This window comes from Salmo trutta, unplaced genomic scaffold (assembly GCF_901001165.1).
Source record: "Salmo trutta unplaced genomic scaffold, fSalTru1.1, whole genome shotgun sequence".
In the NCBI taxonomy this organism is placed as follows: Eukaryota; Metazoa; Chordata; class Actinopteri; order Salmoniformes; family Salmonidae; genus Salmo; species Salmo trutta.
The window spans coordinates 1-7,500 of NW_021822913.1; the positions used below are offsets into that span (position 1 = coordinate 1).

General features: G+C 43.0%; 1 pseudogene; it reads right to left on the bottom strand.

Moving 5' to 3' along the window:
- Window positions 1–681: 681 nt before the first annotated feature.
- LOC115187172 (macrophage mannose receptor 1-like) overlaps window positions 682–7,500 on the bottom strand; it is a 66,212-nt pseudogene continuing 59,393 nt past the window's right edge.

Consider the following 7,500-nt stretch of genomic DNA (forward strand, 5'->3'; position numbering starts at 1 on the left):
TTGAAAAATGGGTGGCTGATATTCTGGCTGGGTACTCTGCTGACATAATCTAATGTTTTGCTTTCGTTGTAAAGCCTTTTGAAATCGGACAGTGTGGTTAGATTAACGAGAGTCTTGTCTTTAAAATGGTGTAAAATAGTCATATGTTTGAGAAATTGAAGTAATAGCATTTCTAAGGTATTTGAATATCGCGCCTCGGGATTCCACTGGCTGTTGAGTAGGTGGGACGCAAGCGTCCCACTGGCCCAGAGAGGTTAAAATATTATTATCACATAATTATGATTATCACTCCTCCTGTGTAACCTTTGATCTCTGACCTTAGGATCCATTCTCTCCTCTTACTGACCTTAGACTGGTAGAGGATCCATTCCGGGGGCAGCCTCCTGTGGGGGGGGCAGTAGGGGGCACGGTGCTGTTCACTGGGGGGAACCACTCCTCTCACAGATGGACCTCATTTCAGTGCCACAGTTATAGTCATGCCAGAAACCTGACACACAGTTATAGTCATGCCAGAAACCTGAACACACAGTTATAGTCATGCCAGAAACCTGAACACACAGTTATAGTCATGCCAGAAACCTGAACACACAGTTATAGTCATGCCAGAAACCTGAACACACAGTTATAGTCATGCCAGAAACCTGAACACACGTTATAGTCATGCCAGAAACCTGAACACACAGTTATAGTCATGCCAGAAACCTGAACACACAGTTATAGTCATGCTAGAAACCTGAACACACAGTTATAGTAGACCTAGTCATGCCATTGAGTTATGTGGTAACCAGCTCCAAGATTCAGAATGAAAATAACTGAATGGAAGTTCTTATAAGAGAGTAACATTTTTGGGCCACATTTCATCTTTAGCTCACCATTGTAGCTGGCAACACAGTTCTCATCGTTGTTCTTGAAGTCCGGCTGGTTGTTGTCCCATCTCTGGAATACTACTGGGGAACCGTCCATCCACCTGGACAGAACACAGTACACAATAACTCAGAACACAAGAATTCAAGAACACAGAACACATTAACTCAGAACACAAGAATTCAAGAACACAGAACATGTGAACTCAGAACACAAAACATAAGATATTGAATATCCCTTTGAGCATGGGAAGTTATTAATTACACTTTGGATGGTGTACACCCAGTCACTACAAAGATACATGCGTCCGTAACTAAGATGCTGGAGAGGAAGGAAACCGCTCAGGGAGTTCACCATGAGGCCAATGGTGACATTAAACCAGTGTAATGGCTGTGATAGGAGAACATTAGAATGGATCAACAATCACAATACTAACCTAAATGATATAATGAAAAGAAGGAAGCCTGTACTGAATAAAAAATAAGTCAACAAGGCACTAAAGTAATTTGGCAAAGCGTTAACTTTTTGTCCTGAATACAAAGTGTTATGTTTGGGGAAATCCAATACAACACATCACTGAGTACCACTCTTCATATTTCAATCATAGTGGTGGCTGCATCATGTTATGGGTATGCCTGTCATCGTTAAGGACTGGGGAGGTTTTCAGGATAAAAGGAATGGAGCGTAGCACAAGCAAAATCCTAGAGGAAAACCTGGTTCAGTCTGCTTTCCACCTGACACTGGGAGACGAATTCCCCTTTCAGCAGAACAACAACCTAAAACACAAGGCCAAATTTACACTGGAGGTTTGCTTACCAAGAAGACAGCGAATGTTCCTGAGTGGCCGATATTAAAGTTTTGACTTAATCTACTTGAAAATCTAGGGCAAAACCTGAAATGGTTGTCTAGCAATGATCAACAACCAATTTGACAGAGCTTGAATAATGTTTAAAGAATAATGGGCAAATGTTGCAGAATCCAGGTGTGAAAAGCTCTTAGAGACTTACCCAGAAAGACTCACAGCTGTAATCGCTGCCAAGTGTGATTCTAACATGTATTCACTCAAGAGGTGTAAATACTTATGTAAATGAGATATGTCTGTATTTTCAATAAATGTGTAAACATTTCTAAAAACAAGTTTGTACTTTGTCATTATGGGGTATTGTGTGTAGATTTGTGAGAGAAAAAATACTATTTAATCCATTTTGAATTCAGGCGGTATCAACAGAATGAAGAATAAATCAAGGGGTATGAATCCTTTCTGAAGGAACTGTATGTATATGGTAGTGGGGGTATCCCTGGAACCTCCTACTGCATTTTCAACATTTCTGATTAGTCCAGGAAGTAATACAAACAACAAATCAAAATAATTATTTCAATTTTTATATTTTAAGCCATCCTAATTGGGTGGGCCGTATTCAATCTGGCAGGGCCTCTGCCCAGCATGGCCTGCCGTGGCTTCTCCTCTGCCACGAAACATGGAACACAGAAGAACACGGACAATACACAGAAAATATGCTGCGTTCTTGCAATGCCGGAATGTTCAGAAATACAACTTCTAAACACGGCACAATGAGTTGTGTGCATTCACATGCTTTGACCTGGCTGAGAACGTCAACTGGCTAATTTCTAAGTAGCTACGCCAACCATGAACAAAAAGCGCAGCCATCCACGCTCTCATCCAAATTATATTGTTAAATAAAAGGTCCAAATAAATTGGGATAAATAATGTTTTGTCAAGTTATGTTCTTGGTAGCTGACGTCAGAGTTCAGCATGTCTGAAAAGTCTCCTAACTGGAGGGCCTTTTAAATTGACTTCTCCCAGAAAGGAAGCTTGTATTTCAGAGTTTCTAAAATGTCATGAACGCAGCAATAGAACAGCGGTTTGACACCACCAGTTTAGAAGTGATATAAAAAACGTTTTTATTTTTATTTGTTTGATAATCTTATTTTACTCGTTTTAATACTCACCCGAAAGAGCGATCAAGATCAACTGTTAGCCCGATGTAATGGATTCCCAAATGCTCCTTTATTGATCTGAATAAGAGCAATTAACATTAGGAACTAGCTGTCATGGAGTCAACATGGGGTACCGTCTGTTTCGACACCCTTGTAGAGTCCAAGCCCTGACGAATTGAGGGCAAAAGCGGGGTGCAACTCAATGTTAGAAAGGTGTTCTTAATGTTTTGTGGATTCATGTATATCAGTGGTGGGAAAATTGCCCAATTACATAATTGAGTAAAGTAAAGATACCTTAATATAAAATGAAAGTCCACCCAGTAAAATACTTCTTGAGTAAAAAGTCTAAAAGTATGTTTTAAATATACTTAAGTATCAAAACTAAATGTCAAATTCCTTATATTGAGCAATATTTCGTATTTACGGCTAGCCAGGTGCACACTCCAACACTGAGACATCATATACAAACGAAGCCTTTGTGTTCCGTGAGGGCCGTGAGTCCGTCAATCAGAGGCAGTAGGGGATTACCAGGGATGTTCTCCTTGATTAGTGTGTAATTGGACCCTTTTCCTGTCCTGCTAAGCATTCAAATTGTACTTTGGGTGTGAGGGGAAAATGTATGGATAAAAAGTACATAATTTCATTAGGAATGTATTGAAGTAAAAGTAAAAGTTGTCAAAAATTATGAATAGTAAAGTACAGATACCCCCCAAAACGACTTAAGTAGTACTTTAAAGTATTTTTACTTAAGTACTTTACACCACTGGTGATATAGCTCTGCCAACGTGTTTGAAGGCAGGACTATAGCGAAACTATAGGTGTTTACCTTTTTCCATAGAAATGTATTTTCTGTTAGTCCGTTGATAACAACAGGTCCCCATGCCTCTGCTGACAGTAGTGTCTGGCGTCCTCCATGGCCAGCAGTTCAGAATTAAAGTAATATTGAGAGCCTCCAAACTCCAGCCAGCCATCCTCTGTCACATTATACTCTAGACAGGATTAGAAAATACTCAATAAGTTATCTGCTTGGTCTAGACTAGAGACCAAGCACATAAGTCCCCTCTAGAGACCAAGCAGATAAGTCCCCTCTAGAGACCAAGCAGATAAGTCCCCTCTAGAGACCAAGAAGTAAGTCCCCTCTAGAGACCAAGCAGATAAGTCCCCTCTAGAGACCAAGCAGATAGTCCCCTCTAGAGACCAAGCAGGGATTTGTCCCTATCGGTCTCTTGAGGGGACTTGTCAAAGGCCGTTTGGACTGTGTTCCAAAGTTCCCACTAGCATACCACAATGCGTCTTCAAAATATTTATACTTTTAATGTGGTGGAGCTCATTCATTTATTCATTAATTTAAGAGTGATAGACAACTCATCAACACTTGCCAATATTTTCCAGGGAGTCCTGGGAGCTATGGGATGCGTACTGTCAGGGGACTTACCAGGGATGGCGTTGTTGGGAGGAGGTAGTGGGGTCACTCCTGTAATGCCACAGAGAAAGAGGAGGAGAATGGAGAAGAGAAGAGGAGAGAGAAGTCTGTGTTAGCTCACTAAGCTAAAGCCTTCTGGTCCCAGTAAGGTTACTAATCATGCACGTGAGGTCGACTAAAATACCTTCCGTCCCACAGACAGGGCGCTACATCCTGAATGTCTTCCTTTTATAGTGTTGCACCTTTTGACCAGAACCTCATTGCACACCTAGTGGCCAGAGAACTTTAATGCAGGAAACTTAAATCAGTTCTACCCTTCATTTCTACCAGCATGTTCATGTGCAACCAGAGAAAAAAAAACACTAGACCACCTTTACTCCACACACAGAGGACGCTTACAAAAGATTTCCCTCGCCCTCCTTTGGCAAATCTGACCATAACTATCCACCTGATTCCTGTTAACAAGCAAAAACTAAAGCAGGAAGTACCAGTGACATCGCTCGATTTGGAAGTGTTCAGATGACGCAGATGCTAAGCTAGAGTACTGTTCTGCTAGCACAGACTGGAAAATGTTCCGGGATTCTTCCGGAGGCATTGAGGAGTACACCACATCAGTCAATGGCTTCATCAATAAGTGCATCGACAACGTCATCCCCACAGTGACCATATGTACATACCTCAACCAGAAGGATACATACCTCAACCATGGATTACAGGCAACATCTGCACTGAGCTAAAGAGTAGAGCTGCTGCTTTCAAGGAGCAGGACTCTAACCCGGAAACTAATCAGAAATCCCGCTATGCCCTTCAATGAACCATCAAACAGGCAAAGGGTCAATACAGGACAAAGATTGAATCCCACTACACCGGCTCCGATGCTCGTCGGATGTGGCAGGGCTTGCAAACTATTACAGACTACAAAGGGAAGCACAGCCGCAAGCTGCCCATTGACGCAAGCCTACCAGATGAGCTAAATTGCTTCTATGCGTGCTTTGAGGCAAGCAACACTGAAGCATGCATGAGAGCACCAGCTGTTCTGGATGACTGTGTGATCACACTCTCCGTAGCCGATGTGAGTAAGACCTTTATACAGGTCAACACTCACAAGGCCGCAGAGACAGATGGATTACCAGGACGTGTACTCCAAGCATGCGCTAACCAACTGGCAAGTGTATTCACTGACATTTTCAATCTGTCCCCTAACCGGGTCCTGTAACATGAAACATGTTTCAAGCAGATTGCCATAATGCCTGTGCCCAAGAACACCAAGGTAACCTGCCTAAATGACGACCGACCCCGCAGCACTCACGTCTATAACCATGAAGTGCTTTGAAAGGCTGGTCATGGCTCACATCAACACCATTACCCAGAAACCTTAGACCCACTCCAATTTGCATACCGACCCAACAGATGACACAATCTCTATTGCACTCCACACTGCCCTTTCCCACCTGGACAAAAGGAACACCTACGTGAGAATGCTATTCATTGACTACAGCTCAGGGTTCAACACCATAGTGCCCTCAAAGCTCATCACTAAGCTAAGGACCCTGGGACTAAACACCTCCCTCTGCAACTGGATCCTGGACTTTCTGACGGGCCGCCCCCAGGTGGTAAGGGTAAGTAACAACAAATCTGCCACGCTGATCCTCAACACAGGGGCCTCTCAGGGGTGCGGGCTCAGTCCCCTCCTGTACTCCCTGTTCACTCAATACTGCATGGCCAAGCATGACTCCAACACCATCATTAAGTTTGCTGACGACACAACAGTGGTAGGCCTGATCACCGACAACGATGAGTCCAGCCTAGAGGAGGAGGTCAGAGACCTGGCAGTGTGGTGCCAGGATAACAACCTCTCCCTCAACGTGATCAAGACAAAGGAGATGATCGTGGACTACAGGAAAAGGAGGGCCAAGCACGCCCCAATTCTCATCGATGGGGCTGTAGTGGAGCAGGTTGAGAGCTTCAAGTTCCTTGGTGTCCACATCAACAACAAACTATCATGGTCCAACCACACCAAGACAGTCGTGAAGAGGGCACGACCACTGCTATTCCCCTCAGGAGGCTGAAATAGGTGTGTCATGGATCCCTCAGATCCTCAGAAAGTTCTAAAGCTGCACCACCAAGAGCATCCTGACTGGTTGCATCAACGCCTGGTATGGCACTGAGATGCAGTGCCTTAGACCGCTGCGCCACTCGGGAGTCCCATATAGCGTCGCTACTGTTATTTTATGATGCTCTTTAATTATTTGTATTTTAGATTATCTTTTTTTCTTTGTTTTTAATTAAATGTTTTCTTTATTCATTTTTTTACTTCAGTTTATTTAGTAAATACTTTCTGAACACTTGTTTTTCTTTAAACTGCATTGTTGGTTAATTAAGGGCTTGTAAGTAAGCATTTCACTGTAAGGTCTACATCTGTTGTATTCGGCACATGTGACAAATACATACAATTTAATTTGATTTTATATATGGTCTTTTGTGCCATTTAAGACGCAGCCACAGCAGACTGAGAGACCTCTATACATTACATTACCTTCAGGGATCTCACACAGCCAGTCATTGAGCCATACATTACCTTTAGGGATCTCACACAGCCAGTCATTGAGCCATACAATACCTTTAGGGATCTCACACAGCCAGTCATTGAGCCATACAATACAGTACATTTAGGGATCTCACACAGTCAGTCATTGAGCCATGCATTACAGTACATTTAGGGGTCTCACACAGTCAGTCATTGAGCCATACATTGCAATACCTTTAGGGATCTCACACAGCCAATCATTGAGCCATACATTACCTTTAGGGGTCTCACACAGCCAGTCATTGAGCCATACAATACCTTCAGGGATCTCACACAGCCAGTCATTGAGCCATACATTACAGTACCTTCAGGGATCTCACACAGTCAGTCATTGAGCCATACATTACAGTACCTTCAGGGATCTCACACAGCCAGTCATTGAGCCATACATTACAGTACCTTCAGGGATCTCACACAGTCAGTCATTGAGCCATACATTACAGTACCTTCAGGGATCTCACACAGCCAGTCATTGAGCCATACATTACAGTACCTTTAGGGATCTCACACAGCCAGTCATTGAGCCATACAGTACCTTTAGGGATCTCACACAGCCATTCATTGAGCCATACATTACCTTTAGGGGTCTCACACAGCCAGTCATTGAGCCATACATTACAGTACCTTCAGGGATCTCACACAGCCAGTCATTGAGCCATACATTACA